Source organism: Lycium ferocissimum, chromosome 5, assembly GCF_029784015.1.
Source record: "Lycium ferocissimum isolate CSIRO_LF1 chromosome 5, AGI_CSIRO_Lferr_CH_V1, whole genome shotgun sequence".
In the NCBI taxonomy this organism is placed as follows: Eukaryota; Viridiplantae; Streptophyta; class Magnoliopsida; order Solanales; family Solanaceae; genus Lycium; species Lycium ferocissimum.
The window spans coordinates 70515728-70534871 of record NC_081346.1 but is presented as its reverse complement, the minus strand read 5'-3'; the positions used below and the strand labels follow the sequence as shown (position 1 = coordinate 70534871).

The window sequence follows — 19144 nt, the reverse complement described above, 5'->3', positions numbered from 1 at the left end:
GAGTGACCATTCTGGCAACTAACTCTTTTAACTTTAAAGTAGTAACTTTGCCGATAATAACTATATAGCTACATATATATATATATATATATATATATATATATATATATATATATATATATATATATATATATATTATTATTATTATTATTATTTTATGACTATTATATATATATATTCTACATTTTTTGATAAATAATATATAAGATTAACAAGGTAAATAATGTATTTATATATTTTATTATTTTCCTATAATTGCCATGTGGTTCAAAAATAAAAACAAAATATGGCATAGGCCACATTTTAGAGTCATCCGAAAATTGAAAATTCCCCATGGGGCATTCATGTGTGTGACACATTAGAAAAAAGAAGGGAATTACACTTTAATAATTTCAAGGAAAGAATAGAATAAGCCTTTCAGCTTGGCTCTTCTAACAACGTTGTTAAGTATTTTTTGGAAAACGACAACAAAAAGCAAATGAGCGAGTCGTTGTTGTTGTTTTTTTTTCCACTCGGTCTACAACATTTATTTTGGAGCCTCAATTAATATAATCAAATTACGTCCCGCATGCCTCATTTTAAGGGGGAAGCGCCCCCTATCAATTTTTCTCATATTCAAGGGTCGAACTTGAGACCTAATCAAAGATAGAAAGATCTTATTCAATTACTCAATAGCGATGATGATTTAAGGGTGATTTAGGCTAAGTGTAATTTTTCATATCGAGCCTGAGACATCCTATCCCATCACGATCGTAACGCAATTGAGACGACGATTCAAGGGTAATTTAGGTTGTATACTACAACAATATTTTATCATTCACGAAAATTCATCAAGAACATTAAGAAGATGGGATTTTAAAAAAAAAATTGCTTTCATAGATGAACCTTGATCGTTTGAACTATTAAATTGATGTCATTTGAATACCAGGGGTTAACCCAGAGTTTTACACAAGCGAGTTCAGTGAATAACCACAATAACCGACAAAAAAAGGTAGAACCCAACTTGACAAGTGGGCGTCCAACACTTTAATTTTTGGTTCATAATTCTACCACAAACTGAACAATTTTTATAAATTGCTCACGGAGTTTAAAATGTTTAACAAAATCAATTTACTTTAAATAAAAATGCTAACAAGATTCAATCTAATTTAACAGTTTTATTTCAACAAATGTAACAATTTATTGACCTTTAATTAAAAAAATTATTTACTTGACCAATTTACATATTTATTAAACTCTAAGAAATTTAACAAAGTTGTAAATATTTTTCTTATTAATAAATAACAACGTTGTTAAGTATTTTTGGAAAACGACAACAAAAACGCCAAAAATATCCCTAACGTATGAAAAGTGACTCACAAATACCCCCACCCACCTATTGATCTAAAAATACTCTCAATCTATTTTTTATTTTTATTTTTGCTCAAAAGTACCTCTCACACTAACATCCCAAACTTGATGTCTTTTTCAAAAGTTAAAAAGCCACGTGGCTTATTATGATTGGCCATATAAATTATTTAATTAAAAAAATTAAATCCATCACTATTGAACCAAATAAAATAAAAATAAAAAAATGTCCATTTTTGTATAATACTAGTTTCTATGTATGTGTCTCGCAGGTAGATTCTTAATCAATTATTTATAATATTAATTACACTAACCACACTTTTAATATGCTCAGTTTCGGATACACCTGCTGTTTTTTAAATTCAAACGTGTGTATACTATGAAATCCCATACTTACATCCTAGGAGGTATATCCGTTACCTAAATTTATTAAAATATAACTATTAAAACATAACTAAAATTATAAATAAAAAGCTTTACCAATGAAATTTTAAAAAGACGATCACGCCTTTGATTATAATTTTTGGCAAAAACTTAATTTTATTGTTGGCAAAGAACTTTTTTGTTGCCAAAGAATTTAATTTTGTTGCCATAGTATTGATTATTGTTGAAAAAAGTACTTTTGGCAGCCAAAAAAAAAAAAAGTTGTTGCACGTTGTTGCAATTACAGCCGTCGGAAAAAATCTATGCAACAAAAAAAAAATGTAATCAATATATAGCAACAAAAATAATTTTCTTGCCAAATATATATTTTCTTGTGTTGAGCATGTTCATTTATTCAAAAAGACATACTTTTCTCGAAAAAACAACCTCTATGATACCATCACCTTATATACATATATTGTGATGGTATCATGGAGGACTGCTTTAGTCCTTCAATGAAACACTCCTCGGAACCATGATACTATCGTGGTATATAAATATACTGAGGTGGTATCTTAGAAGACTACTTCAGTCTTTCTCTTAGACCTCCATGATACCATCATGATATATAAATATATTGTGATGATATCATGAAGGAAGGAGTTTGGCCTAGGGGGTACGTCGGGTAAATAGTTTTGGCCGGTTGGGTAAGAAGGGAATTAGTTTAGGAGGGTCATGAGGCGAATAATTATTTTATATTTTAAAAGTATTTGGCGTTGTTTTCCCAATAAAATATGGCCACATTTTATAGTCACTTGAAAAGCCCATGAGGGCATTTGCGTGTGACACATTTTTAGAAAAGAGCGGGGAATCACATTCTAGGAATTCAAAGGAAAGAATAAAGTCTTTTCAGTTGGCAAAGAAAGAATGAAGTCTTTTCAGTTGGCTCTTCTCTGAAGCAAAGGGGTGACTCTAATTTTGTTGATTGTCTAAATAATCACTCAATTTATAGTAATTTGTTATCAAAGTCACTTATTTTTCTTTTGTGTTTTAAAATTATTTAATTTTGTCTAATTAGTTTTCATAGTCATTTTAATCGGAAATATAATTTTCGATAACGATTTAATGACGTGATAGCTGTAAGTGTTATAAAAAATATTGAAAAAGTTAAAATCAATACTCGGGTTTAGTTAGAAACCAATACCTGACCCGACCGCATCCGCCCTCTTTCCAAATTGGATCAGATCTAAAATTTGTAAAATACCTCCTTGCAATCCGTTGAACTGTCATATGAAAATTGCTGAATACATTTGAAAATTTATACTTTAGATTCAAAGATTATTAATTTGAACAATACTACTTACATGACTTGCATAAACTCTAAATCAACACCCAAACCTGCTTTTTTGCGGGTCGGATTAGGGTTGGGTCCTAAATAAATTCAAATACCGATTTTAATTTTTTTATATATTTTTTAAAAATTTATAGTTGACACGTCATTAAATAAATATTAAAAAAAATATTTCTGACTAAAATGACCACGAGAACTAACTAGACAAAGTTAGATGACTTTTGAAAAACAAAAAATAGGTGACTTTGATGATCAGTTACTATTAGTTGAGTGACCATTCAGGCAACTAACTCTTTTAACTTTAAAGTAGTAACTTTGCCAATAATAACTATATATATATAATATATATATATATATATATATATATATATATATATATATATATATTTTTTGATAATTTATAATATATATAAGGTTAACAAGGTAATTAATGTATTTATATATTTTATTATTTTCCTATAATTGACATGTGGTTCTAAAATAAAAATAAAATATGGCATAGGCCACATTTTAGAGTCATCTGAAACAGCCCATGGGGCATTCATGTGTGACACATTCAGAAAAAAGAAGGGAATTACACTTTAATAATTTCAAGGAAAGAATAGAATAAGCCTTTCAGTTGGCTCTTCTCTGAAGCAAATGAGTGAGTCATTTTTTTTTTCCTTCCACTCGGTCTACAACATTTATTTTGGAGCCTCAATTAATATAATCAAATTACGTCCCGCATGCCTCATTTTAAGGGGGAAGCGCCCCCTATCAATTTTTCACATATTCAAGGGTCAAACTTGAGACCTAATCAAAGATAGAACAATCTTATTCAATTACTCAATAGCAATGATGATTTAAGGGTGATTTAGGTTAAGGGTAATTTTTCATGTCGAACTCGAGACAACCTATCCCATCACTATCGTAACGCAATAGAGACGACGATTCAAGAGTGATTTAGGTTGTATACTTCAACAATATTTTACCATTCAAGAAAATTCATCAAGAACCTTAAGAAGATGGGATTTAAAAATAATTGCTTTCATAGATGAACCTTGATAGTTTGAACTATTAAATTGATGTCATTTGAATATTAGGGATTAACCTAGAATTTTACACAATCGAGTTCGGTGAATAACCACAATAATCGACAAAAAAAGGGAGAACCCAACCTGACAAATGGGCGTCCAACACTTTAATTTTTTTGTTCATAATGCTACCACAAACTGAACAATTTTTATAAATTGCTCACGAAGTTTAAAATATTTAAGAAAATCAATTTGCTTTAAATAAAAATGCTAACAAGTTTCAATCTAATTTAACAATTTTATTTCAACAAATGTAACAATTTATTGACCTTTAATTAAAAAAAATTATTTATTTGACCAATTTACATATTTATTGAACTCTAAGAAATTTAACAAAGTTGTAAATATTTTTCTTATTAATAAATAACAATGTTGTTAAGTATTTTTGAAAAACGACAACTAAAACGCCAAAAATATCCCTGACGTATGAAAACAGAATCACAAATACCCTCCACCCACCTATTGATCCAAAAATACTCTCAATCTATTTTTTTTTTTTTTGCTCAAAATTACCTCTCACATTAACATCCCGAACTTGATGTCTTTTTCAAATTTTAAAAAGCCACGTGGCTTATTATGATTGGCCATATAAATTATTTAATTAAAAAACTTAAATCCATCACTATTGAACCAAATAAAATAAAAAGAACAAAATAAAAAAATGTCCATTTTTGTATAATACTAGTTTCTATGTATGTGTCTCGCAGGTAGATTCTTAATCAATTATTTGCATTATTAATTACACTAACCACACTTTTAATATGCTCAATTTCGGATACAAATTATTGTTTTTAAATTCAAAGCGTGTGTATACTATGAAATCCCATACTTACATCCTAGGAGGTATATCCGTTACCTAAATTTATTAAAATATAACTATTAAAACATAACTAAAATTATAAATAAAAAGCTTTACCAATGAAATTTTAAAAAGACGACCCCGCCTTTGATTAGAAAAGAATCATTTCTTAAAATATGTGTCTTTCCAAACTCATAATAGAAAATGAATATTTAATAAATTAAATTAACTATTAGTAATAGCTTTCTTTCACTCTAAGCATGTAAGTTATTTGTATTTATTTAATTATAATATTTTATCATATAAAAATGTATCACCCCAAAAATAATTTCTGGAAGAACCAAAGCACAACAACACCTAAAAAACGTCTTGGAACATATGGAAGCAATTCAAGCCCAAATAAAATGGTCCAAGTAATTGAAAACTTTATTTAAAGATAATAAATTTAACCGTAATACATAATTTTAAAACACATTATAAGTAAATAGTGCTATAGGCTTATAACGGGTCGGTGTCGATCAATAATGTATTCTAGTTTTGATTTGTTAAACAACACATCATGAATAAATAGTGTCGGATTTAATATAATTTTTCACCCCTTAGTTAGGTATCTATTTCTGATTATGGTGCTATGAATATTCTCAATGATCCGATTATTTGAATAGCACAAACCTCATGAAAAACTGATACAGTACCCATTTGAATGTTGCCCTCCTTCAATTTGACTGAAAAAATCTCTAACTTAATGGTCGCATCAACAATTGTTATTGATCTATATTTCTATTATACCTTACACGATGTATCATAATCCCTACTCCTCTTCTACCAAACGCTATAAATAATAGCCAAGACATTAGACAATTACTTAAATATATTTACTAAATATACAACCATTGTCACCTCATTAAGCAAATTGACTTCCAATAGGGCAAAAATATCCTCAGCTTGAGATGAATGAATTTATATTCATTTTTTATTTAATGAAATTTTTTTTTCTGCAGAAATGTTATGCATACGTAATTTCTGTTTGGCTAAACGGCCCAAAAATACTCTTAACATGATGTGATATTATCTGCTTTGGGCCAACCCGCGTGGTTTCCTCCAAAAGGTCTCACGTCATTAAGAGTATCCAACTCCTTATAAGTAGAGTTCCTTTTTCTTTCCAGCTACCAATGTGGTACTTTGTTCATACACCCAACAATCTCCCCCTCGAACTAAGTTCCACATGGCTCATTACCATAACTCACGGGTTAGAGATTCAACATGTCTGTATGCCACCCACATCGTCAGAGTATTTACGGTCACCAAAGCCCAAAAGCTGTGTGTGCGTCTTCAAAGCTACGGGTAAAGGTTGTAAACCGGCCCATAGACGGGCAAAGGCACTAAGTCGGGCCCCATGCCACACTCTGCCATTTTCATACTCGTCCTGCCAAATCATTGGCTCTGATACTAGTTGGTGGGCTAAACAGCCCAAAGATACTCTTAACATGATGTGATATTATCCGCTTTGGGCTAAGCCCGCATGGTTTTCCCCAAAAGGCCTCACATCATTAAGAGTATCTAACTCTTTATAAGTAGCTCCTTTTTCTTTCCAGCCATCAATATCGTACTTTGTTCGTACACCCAACAATTTCATGGCTATTGTTATTAGATTTATTATAAAAATATTTTCTTGGGATTACTATAAAAGATGAGTTTCAATTTTTAAGGGCATGAAACTCCAAAATTCCTTTTGTAAGTAATATAAAAATATTGATACATAAATAAGAGGACATTAATTTTGAGAATATTTATTTCTTATTATTTCCTAACATTAATTTTAAATAAGATATAACTCAGTGACAATACATGGTTGAATTTTTTTTTCACTTATTGGTACTAAAAACAACACAAGATGAAGTTCATCTTGCACAAAACTCTTCTACGTGTCAATATTTGTTACTTATTATTATTTTTAAAAATTGAATTTGTTTGGCTTAGTGTGTCTAAATCTTAAAAGGCATGCACGCAAACATAAGAAGATCACAATAAATAAGTTAGAACATAACACCAACACATGTTGGGTGGGATCTACGTTATGTTATAATGTACAAGGTGGTTACACTAGTGCTGAGATTTCTGGTATTAAGCTACGTCTAATAGAGTTAAAGATATCTAGCTTGACATATTCCATCTGAAAATATGTAGAATATGTGTATTTTTTTTCTCAGTATGACACAAACGTCTAGTAATTAATAAGGATATTTTGGTCATTCAACATTTAGCGAAAATTATTCGTGCTTTTAATATATGTAGATAATCACCAACTAAAATTAGTTAATTATTCGATCTTGAACATACTTTAGTTTCTTCACAGCCATAGCCTTGAGTTTTCACCATAGATGTACAAATACCATCTTCATTCAATATTTGCAGTGTATTCCTTGCAAAAGCTGTTGATACAAAGAAAACAACTACCACTAAGCTTGTCCTAATTGTCCTAATTAGTTTGCTCATTAAACCCATATCTAAATAAACTTTGAGTTTTCTTAATGCTAAAGTTCAATTTGTTTCCCTTTTTACAATAGTTGGATGTGCCAAAAAAACAGAACAAACAGAAAAAAATATGTCCATTCGAAGAAATGGTATTGACAAATGATAGAAGCTTCTCTTTTCTATCATTTTTCCAAATTCGTTTCTCCTGGGTATAAAAGTGATGGATTTATTTTTGTGAAGGCACTTTAAGTGGCCAAAAATGCCCTGATATTCTGGGTTCGAATCCCAGCAGAGTATAAAAAGAATTTGCAAGGCGAAATTTCGTAGCAAATAAGGCGTACTCGGGCAAAAATTAGAATCCCAGCAGAATAAAAAAAAATCGTAAGACGAGTTATGCCTTAAGGCAAAACTTTACCCCCTATCCGTTGCTCGAGACGTAACTTAGAACTCTTTTGAAGTTATGTCTTATAAGACCTAACTTGGAACTACAAAGGCCTAAGTTTCACGAAACCTTGCCTTGTGAATTTTTTTTATTTTTTTTTTTTTATTTTTTTTACTGAGTTGGAGTTCAAACCCACAATCTCGGGGTATTTTTGGTCACTTTTTTAGGCGAAGAGCAAAAATTGAAGACCAGTGCATTTGAAGGACAATCCGCGCAAAAAAATAGTGTTCATTTGAGGGCTATTCTTGAGCCAAAAATATATATTGAGGGTATTTTTAGATCAGGAGGTGAATGGGGGTATTTGTGAGTCATTTTTCCACACGTTAGTAGTATTTTTGACCCTTTTCTGTTTTAGTTATTTTGTATACAACTTGATCAAACGGTCAACTCTAATTAATTTCAATTTGCTTCCTTTTTAATGAGGCAGATTACACTAAAACAAAATAACTAACCAACATCGAAAAAAGTTCAAGGCAATAAATGTTTTTCCACTCAAATCCCATCTAAATCAGATTTTGTTGCCCCCATAAGTGTGTATATAAACACCTCCAGTAGTAAAATTTGATTCAAGTTAATTAAAAGAAAAATTCATCAGAAAAACTTGTGTTTATATCTGAAGAGATGGCTAGCGTTTGCTTTACAACATTGTTCTTGGTTTATGTCATTCTAATTGCCATCATTGGTGTGTAATTAATCTCTATTGGTCCTTTTTTTTTTTTTTAGCCATTTTAGACTTTTTTTTTTTTTTTTGGTAGAGAGATTTTTATGTTCGACCAAAAAGATTTTTAGATGTTAGACCAAAATTCAATGCAAGTTAATTATTTTTACATTCTTTCTCTCTTTTTTTTTTTTTTTTTAAACCACCGGTGGGATGTTTGGGCGTCTCCATCCTTAATAAAAGGTTTTGAATTCGAGCCAAAGAATGAAGATATCATACAGTAGGGAGGGCCAGTGGCGGAGTCACATAATATGATGGGTTGTCAGTTGGGCACCTTTCGCTAGAAAAATATATAGTACATATAAAAAATTATATTGCTTAGTTTGGAACACTCTTAACAAAACTCTTGATTTGCCACTGGCCAGATTTACCCGATTAATGAGCCTACCTGACGTAGATCTGAATTTGAGTGCCAATTGATTTGGGATGTCAGATTATTAAACTGAAAAAATATTTTTTCTTTCTTTTACAAGAACCTTTTATGATTTTGCAGGTTTGTTTTGCTTGGAAATTGCAGCAAATCCACCATGCAAGAAGAAGCAAGATTGTTATTATTTTTGTTATCCATTTGAATGGACCGCCGTGTGCCGAGATGGACAGTGTCACTGTACTTAGGGATATGGATTTGCATTGAAAACCACTAAATATTTGAAAGTTCTAAAGCACTTATATGTGCGGAGAAAATTAAATTAAATTTTCAATGTAGTGGTTATTATACATGTATCAACCCTTAAAGACATACTCAAGTCTTGAATAAATGAGCTATGGAGTTAATTATCAATCCTCATTTGTAGTTTTAAATTTTTTTACTTTCAAGGATGATTTATGTTTCTCTTTGCTCACGAGAGGAATGATTTTAGCTTATGAGAATAACGTACGCATTGAATAGGTTTCGTTCAAACTACACATCTATGCGGATGTGCATACATAATACTTGATTAATACAGATTTTTATTCAAAAAAAAAAAAAACACATAAAAGATCATATCAAGGTGCTTCATTTAGCATGATGTATATCCTTTTCATTTTTCAAAATTTTACTTGTGTCAACTTGTTCTTTTTAATGCGCCCATATATTATGTTTATCAAAACCACACAGATTATGAAAAAGAAAAGAGAAAAAAGAATCTAATATCGGGAGATTAGTACAACATGTTGTTAATAATATATATATATATATATATATATATATATATATATATATATGATGTCTAAGCTTATAAATTTGTATAATGCATAATAGTTAATTATATTTGGATAGCCAATTTCCTTTTTTCAATTGATAGTTTAGCCAATTTGTGTAATTTTCATGACATTGTTGATTTTATATAAGTTCTTATTGATTTTAATTTAGAAAACTTTTTTTAATGGAGAGGACTGTTATAAAAAATTATTATTTTATAAACAATAAAAATATTTAAAAATAAAATTAAGCATGGTATCCTGTTTTTTGGGTCCGGTAGGTTAATTAAGTTACCTAATTCTCTTCCTTATGAGTTGTTCTGTAGTTGCGTTCCTCGCTTAGTCTTCGATGTATGATTTGGTCATATACACCAAAACGTTTATACTTTCTTTTTCTTTTTCTTTCTAATAAATTAAACTTAAAAATCTGAATTCGCAATCTCTAAAAATGATAGAAAATAACATGATGTAAACTAGAGGAGAAAACGATTAAATGGTCCTCAATGTATGGGGTTGGACTATTTGAGTCCCTTGTATATACTATGTAATTGAAATAGTCCTTAATGTATAGAAAGGCTTAATATATAGAAAGGGTTGCAAAGTACCGAGCTAATGTTGATTTGATAACGTCTTAAGGGAAAGTTATAATGCTTCTTAGATTGTTAATAAAGTGTTAAACAAGTGTTAAGAAGGTTCCATAAGGATTGAAGATCAAACGAAACGACGGAAATAGTTCCAGAAAAATGGAGTTATACGACCACTTATACGATCCGTATAACTTTATACGGTCCGTATAAGGGTCCGTATAACCCAACAGAAAAGATGATTTCCCTGATGGTGAAATACAGTCACTTATATGGACCGTATAATGTTTTAAGGACCGTATAATGTTATACGGACCATATAAGTGTCCGTATAACACCCGACGAGCAAAATTTTAATTTTATAAAAAAGGGACCCAAAGTTCATTTTCTTCATTTCCTCACTTCTCCAACTTTCTCAAAACCTCTAGAACTCTCTCTATCTCATACCAACACATATCCAAGGGAAAAATCAAGGATCAAACATCAAGAATTGGTAGAATCAAGGGTGTGGAGGCTCCCTAGGGTTGATAGAAGTTAGGAATCTCTTTGTTATTAAAGTTGAGCTTTTCTCAAGTGGAGTATTTCCATCCAAAGACCGTCTCTACATAATCCAAGGTGAGTTTTACAATTGTTTCATGTTATTGATGGTATTGAGTAGTTGAAGAACTTGAATTAGGAAAAAATATGGAATATGAGCTCAAATATGCAAATAATGGTATGTTGAGTTGAAAGATAGTGTGAGTTATGATTCATGGTGTAACATTAGTATAATCTTGTTATGAATGACACTAATGACGTTGAGGAAGTATTATGTGAATGATGAACATGATGTTGTATTATAGTTATAGTTATGGAGGATTCTGGAGGTGAATTTGGGGAAGTTGAATAATGTCTAACTCGAAGGAATTGGTGTAGTATGATATTATGGGTGTTGTTATGATGTTTGGAAGCTGTTTTATTATATGGGAAAAGTTGTCGAAACAAAGGAAATGTTGTCCAATTTTCATTAGCCCTTAGTCGCTTTAGTTTAAGCTTAAGTATACTTCCGATTATCTGATTTTAATACGAACCCTTTTGTATGTAGAATTGTGAGCTCGGAAGGAGAGCGCTTAGCCGATATAGTTAAGGAGACATAAAGGTATGCAAGGCTAGTCCCTTTTTCCTTCATAAGGCATGACTCTTATGTTTTATCTTCCATGTATTCCATGACCTTCGTATATCCCAAAAAGCTGAGAGTTCATGAACGGTAAGAGTTCTTGTGAGCTAAAGATGAGATATGTTTCATCTTAATGATGATGATGCTATTTTGAGCTTGATGATCGTATTTTTATGATTTCATTGATGCTATTCTTTGTTGTTGTCTCACCTCATGATATTAGTTCCTTCAAGGTGAGATATAGCGATGATGATGATGCCATAATGTAATCGGAGGTTACCGACCTTACGTAACTCCGATGGAGCTATAGCTTTTACTTGAGCTCGCATGCATGCTTGATGTTATGTACATGATGATGATACACCGTGGCTAGATGGCCGGGCATGACACCGCTAAGGCGGGCGGCTTATGATAACACTGTGCCTAGATGGCCGGGCATGACACCACTAGCGAGCGGCGTGAGATGATTACCCCGGACGCAGGAGGCTCGGACACGGGCTAATGATGTTATTGATTCAGACATTTTATGTATGTATGTATGATATGTTTTAAACGGTAAAAGTGAGCATGCATGATTCCGCCTCAAGAGGCACGCAGTTTCAGTTATCCTTCTTATTATGCTTTTTGTATTTCCTTATTATGTTACCATACATGCCTTACATACTCGCATACATTGTTCGTACTGACGTCCTTTTTCTTTTATGGACGTTGTGTTCATGCCCACATGTAGACAGGGAAATGACCCAGATTCCTAGGAGCCGGATCAGCTTGCACAGGAGCACTTCCCTATTCCGGAGGTGCAGTTTTTGATATGTTCTTTTGTGTACATACTTGGGTATGGCGGGGTCCTGTCCCGTCTTCATGACTTCAGTGTTTCAGTTAGAGGCTCGTAGATACATATGTGTGGGTAGTAGATGTTATGTGACCCTTTAGTGTATATTTTGTATATCATTCTTTTGTTGCCGTGAGGGCTTATGTATACATGCATGTTTTGCAGAATAGTTTATGATCAGTTCGTAGTAAGCATCATCCTGGAAATTATGTGTGTACAGGTTGGGCATGATAGTAGTATGATGAGTGGTGCTCGGTAGTTAGCTTCGGGTACCTTTCATGGCCCTCTAGTCGGGTCGTGACAAAAGTGATCATTTTAGTCCTTCATATATACCACGTAACTGAAGTAGTTCTTAATGTATAGAAAAAGTGATCATTTTAGTCATTCAAATATACCAAGTAACTAGAATAGTCCTTAATGTATGACAAAATTCATTTTAGTCCTAAATTTTAAAAGTAAAAATGTAAAACAAAAAATCTGTTAAGTTTAACCAACCACTCATGTGAGAGAAGCAAAAATTGCCCTTTTCCTCCCGCCGCCACCGTGTGTGCTTGCAACAATGGAATATATGCATTTTTCTTCTTTTCCTTATAACATAGTTTTCATTTTTGCAGCAAGAGACATAGTTGGGTCATGGTTTTAAAGACAATAACATACATTAATTATTGGTACAAGAGTTTGTATTAAAGATGTTGGGTCATGGTTTTAAAGACAACAACATACATTGATTATTGGTACAAGAGTTTGTATTAAAGATATTTTGACCTTTCTTCTCTATCATATAAGATTTGGTTATGACCGAAAGATTTTACATCCATTTTTTATGTTTTATATAACTCGCATGTCACGACCCGACTAGTGGGCCATGACGGGTACCCGGAGCTGACTACCGAGCACCACTCACAATGCTATCTACCATATTCAACCTAGACAACTATTATTTTCAACATATGACTCGTCATAATTTAATTCTCGAATCTCTCAAAACATGTATATATACATACATATAAGTCCACCATGCTACAAAATAATATACAAAATACACTGGGGTGGTCATGAGACATCTACTGCCCCACATCTGCATCTACGAGCCTCTAACTGGAGTGCTAGAATCATAGGGACGGGACAGGACCCCGCCATGCCCCAAATATATGCACAAAAGAATATACCAATAAACGGCAACTCCGGAGAAGTGGAGTGCTCCGATACATCTGTTGGTAATGCTCCTAGGGATCTGGACCCTCTCTCTGTCTACCTGCGGGCATGAACGCAGCGTCCACCAAAACAAGGACGTCAGTATGAATAATGTACTGAGTATGTAAGGCATGAACAATGGAATAAATAAGAGATAAGGAACATGAGATAAAGAGATAATCTGCACATACGATTGCCTCTTAAGGCGGATACCATGCATGCTAACTTTTACTTTTAAAACCACATCACAATATATATATATATGTATACATAAATAGGCATATCTGAGTTATATATTATTACTAGCCCGCGTCCGGAATAGTCGTCTCACGCCGCCCACTAGTGGTTACTGCCCGACCAATTAGGCTCGGTGTAACTATCATCATCCATAAGCGGCCCACTTACGTCTAGCGTAGTGGTGTCTGCCCTGCCAACTATGCCCGGTATAATCATATATAAAAATAAGCATGCATGTGAGCCCAATAAAAGATATAATTCTATCGGAGTGACGTAAGGTCGGCGACCTCCGACTGTATTATGGAATGTTCATCATCACTGCGCCTCACCTTGAAGGAGCTAATATTATAAGGTGCGACAACAGCAAGAAATAGCATCAATGAATTCATGAAATAAGATTGTTTACTCATAATAGCATGATCTCATAAGCTTCGGAATCTTGGGAAGATAGGATCATCATCATCATCACCATTATCATAGAACCTATCTCGTCTCTAGCTCATAAGGGACTCTTAATAATCTTAGACTTCCAACTTTGGAATGTAAGATGGTCATGGAAGCTATAGGAAAGAAATCATAATGTAAGAGTCACGCCTTTGAAAGAAGGGAAATAGCCTCACATACCATTTTTGTTTAGCTACTCTATCGCTTGAACGTTCTCCTCCAATGTTCTCGTTTCTACCTTCAAGAGGGTTTGTACTAACATTAGATAATCGATAGCTTAAGCATACTTAACTAAAGCTAGAGAAAATTGGGCAGCATTTCCTTTGTTTATACAACTTTCTCCATATCACATATCAACTCCCAAACATCAATAATAACATTTATAATTTCATAAGCAACAATCTTCATTCACCTACATTATCCACATTTCCAAATTTCACTTCAAATCATCCATAACCATGGTCATAGTACACTATTACATTCACTCATATATAATGCTTATCCCATGTTCTTAATGTCATTTATAACATATTTATAATCACAACATGTCAAGAATCATGATTCATTCCAAGCTACTACTCAAAAATGCCACTATCCTCATATATATGACCCATCTTCTACTTCCTTTCACAATCCAAGTCTTTCAACCTCTCAATACTTTAAACAACATGGAATGATCGTAAAACTTACCTTTGATAGTGTGGGAATGAGCTTTGAGTGGAAATACTTCACTTGAGCAAAACCCTAGTTCCACTTCCAATGAGATTTTTTGTGTTGGATGAACCCTAATGAGTTTCTTGCACTTGATTCTCTTAGTTTGATGAAGTTGATCATGAGTTTCTCTTGAATTCTTGTAGGAGAAATGTGGAGAGTTTTCTAGAGAGTTCATGAGAGAAGAGGAATGAAAATGAAATGAAATAAAATGAAATTGGGTCACCTTTTTATCAACTTAAAATCTGTCCCAATTCGGTTTCACGGACAAATATATGGTCCGTATAAATTATATGGACCGTATGTGTGACCGTATATTTGGTCCAGTGAAGGCTCCAGTTCTGGGCAGTTTATACGGCCTAACATATGGCCAGTACATTTTATACGATCCGTATATTGGACCGTATAATCCACAGTTTTCCAAAACGTGTTCTCGTCGACTCATTTGAACCTTCTTAGCACTTGTTTAACACTTAATTAGCAATCTAAGAGATGTTATAACTCTTCTCCTAAGACATCATTAAGCCATCATTAACTTGGTACCTCATAACTCCTTTCCGACACACCACGTATACCTCGCCTTTCTTGACGAACTTTCTTCTTTTACCTCGAATGTCTTTGAAATCTCAATTAGAACCATTAAATACTATTTCTTACTTGTTGAAACATCTTATACTTCCTGCCCTTCGTTAGTCTATCCACTGTGCATCAACGTGAAATTTTTCGAGGTGTAACATTCTTCCCCCTTTAAAAATATTCGTCCTCGAATGTTAAGTTCTCGAAAATTCTACAAAAATTTTGCCAGAGTTTCCCCTGTAATATGGTACTACCATCCTATCACAACAGCCCATAATAATAGTGCCACACAGGTCCACAACATCATAGCAATAAAGTTTGGCCACACACGCCCCTAAATGCATAAAAAGAAAGCATACATACCTCACAATCTTGATGTTTTATCTTGGATCTCTTCCGGGGGCATGGAATAAGTGCGGGTACTTGGACTTCATATTTTCTTCCGCTTCCTAAGTCATTTCTTCTCCGTTGTTGTTTCTCCATAAAACGAGCTCCATCCGTTTATCCATCCCACCAATAGGGGGGCTTACTAGGGTGATCTATACTCCCGCATCTCTTGGAATGCAGTGATGTTTCGGCACCAGTAGAGAACTGAATATTTTGGTCTGACAATTTCCATAGATAGCTTATGTTATTCATTACCATTGCAACTTTCATTTCAGCTTTAGATCCATCTTCATCCTTGATTAGTGTCACAAGATTGTCTTACACAAATTTATTCTTTATCATCCTTTTCACCACTACCTTTCACCTTTAGTTTCTCATTTAGATCTACCTTACTCCATTTACTTTGCGACGCGGCCTTAATTTCTTTACGTTTGGAATACGCTAAGCTTAGAATCCTCGTATCCTCCATAAATTTTCTCTTCTAAATAATCATGCACATCTATTCTTCTTCTTTGTAGGTTGCTACCGTCAAGTATTCGCATGCCTCTAACTAGTTATCAATCCTTTTCTATTGTTAACTCCACGTCTTTGTCTTAACAAAGGCATTATTAAACTCTAACTCAAGTAGCTCTTGCCTTTAAGTCTTTCCCTATACAATGCTTCCCCAGCTGGTATGCGATATTGGAACTTTGCGCCCATATAACTGGCTCGCGGTGGCTATTTCGCTTGACTTCTCATCTTAGTCCCTTAGCCACTTCTCCCCGTAGTCCTAATCTTACACTCACCGCCGGTATATCCTCACTATGAAATCTTTCGCTTGAGCCCTTGTTGTATGGAAATACCGTTTATTCTTATTTACTTCCCATCAGAACAGAAGCCATAATACGCACATGTTTTACCTTCTTAAGGTTAATACCGCTTTTTGCCATTGTATACCCATCCTTTAACTCTGTCTCGTAATCTACCTTGTTGTTGTACAATTGTCACATTGGATTTTCTACCCCTCTTCCATTTTATGGCCCATATCTTGTTTCACCTCATTCTTACGCCTTCGCTTGCCACATTTGCTCGGAATGTCGAAGACTAATTCCTTGATGGTCTCTTTTGATTATCGTCTAGTCCACAAATTCGTCCTCTTTTGACTCACCTTTTCCTTAACAATCCTTCCTTGGGACCTCTACCGTGTTACTCACCGGGAATGCAATTCCATTTGTTGCTATTCTAACATATGTATAGAGTCAGTCCATTGATCGTTCACAATCAAACCTCGTTTCTTCTTTCGTTTTACTTCTCACCCCTTCTTCCCAAATGATTTCGTTCATAGGACAATCATTCTAAGCATATTTCAGAGTACCATTGGCTTCCTTTTTAACTTAAGGTTCAACGTCAATCCTTCCATACTCTTCTCTAATCTGATTCCGACCGTCATAGGAGTATTATACTCTACTATCTCAACAGATTAATAACAGGGTAGCACATGGTCCTTTTAGAATTATTTGGAGGGATGTTGTATAAACTCGCTCTCCACGCATAAAATATCTTGCGCAATAAATAGTTCTGTATTCCTTGTCATAATGTAATTAGCCACCGCCATTCTTACAACATGGTTCAAAATTTCAATCGCTCCATAACACCTATTAACATTCCTACTTAGTGTTAGAATATCCATAGGGTTCGATTCTCTTCCACCCTCTGTTTATCGGGTTTCTGCCCTAATAGACCTTTCGTTTATGTGCCTAACTTTTTCCCTTCCTTCTTTGTTTCCAACATGTCTCTCTTTCTTCTCTTTTTTTTTCTACTACATATATCACACATACCGAGCATTCGTCATTTATCATTTTTTTGTTTCGCCGATCAACCTTGTCTTGTTTTCGTTTCCCTTCATATCAATAGTAACAAGCTCTTGTCATGTAACCGTTCAAGTAGATTCTTGAATAATTAACCTGAACTATAATACATAATACAATTGCAGTCGTATTATCAACCAATTACCAGGCAAGGAGCCTTTGTGAATACCTCTCTTTTGTTCTCTTTCCTCAAGGTATCACCGAGGTCAATAAGGCTGCCTCATTTTTTTTCCCGCTATAATCATCGGGCGAAGTCTAACTTAGTAATTCTGAATCGGTGTTACATGCATCGGCATATACGTATATATCAAGTTCATTACATCACTCAATCTTCCGTCACCATAAAAGGACTAACCAAATTCTTCTAACTTGAAACTTCTTCTGGAATGCTTACCTCTTTAATCCTCCCTGATATGTAAAACTTCTTTTTATCCCAAGCAAACCATTTTCCCTTCTCATGCTTCTTATTCTATCCTAACCTAACCATCATTCCTTTTAGCGTAATACATACTTGCTACATTTATCCCGTATTTGACTACTAACTTCATCTCTAACCATTCGCTGCTGGGCCCGTTCTTTCTTCTCGCCATAATCCCACCTAACGTTGCTACAATTTCCCTTAGATCCCTGGAAAAATTTCGGCAGAGTTCCCTCTGCAAACATAACAATCCCAAACCTACACACAGCCCAGAAAACACATCTTATGCCTTAGGAGGCCATATATAGAAACACATATGACATACAACTTAACCACGCAGGGTTGATTGCTGTAAAAGAATGTAAAGTAATAAGGCTTGTCTCATAAGTTGTACCTGAACATCCTTTCTAAAAATTCCATTTTTTTTTCTACGCATTATGTCAATCAGCTCCTTTCACGGAGGTCTACTTACTCATAAATCATACTTCTAGCTATCACTGAATCACCGATAAGTATAGACACATTAAAATGTTTGATTTGCTCAAGTTTCACCCTAATACGGTAGACAACAGCAGGAGCAATATATGTAACGAAGTAAATCCCGAATCAATCGATGCATATGTGTCATAAGAGGACACCGATAATATTCCCCGTGACTTTGGAATGTAAGATGGTCATCTATAGGAAAAGACTCAAGATCCGTGGTCACATACCGCTATCGCTTGAATACAAGAGGGTGCCGAGGACCACTTGAATCGGATGCTCCCTCAAACCTCTCGCCATGACCCGTCGATGTTATGTGCTTTGCCATATTTATAATCGAAGGTGTACCGATAATGAAGAGCCAACTAGTAATCCTGTAGGCTGAACCTTATTTCTACCATGTAGCGATGGACAGTAAATGGCCTGGCCGAGTACAGGCATAGCAAACATCCATACCCAAGCGGCACTTGAATTCTTGTAGGAGAAATGTGGCAGCCTAGAGACCACACCGAGTACATCGTGGGT

General features: G+C 33.9%; 1 long non-coding RNA gene across 1 annotated transcript; it reads left to right on the top strand.

Annotated features, from left to right (window-relative positions):
• Positions 1–8430: 8430 nt before the first annotated feature.
• LOC132058518 (uncharacterized) lies at positions 8431–9349 on the top strand. Its single transcript, XR_009415326.1, has 2 exons — positions 8431–8532; positions 9062–9349. It is a non-coding gene; the product is annotated as an uncharacterized LOC132058518 (long non-coding RNA).
• Positions 9350–19144: the final 9795 nt, after the last annotated feature.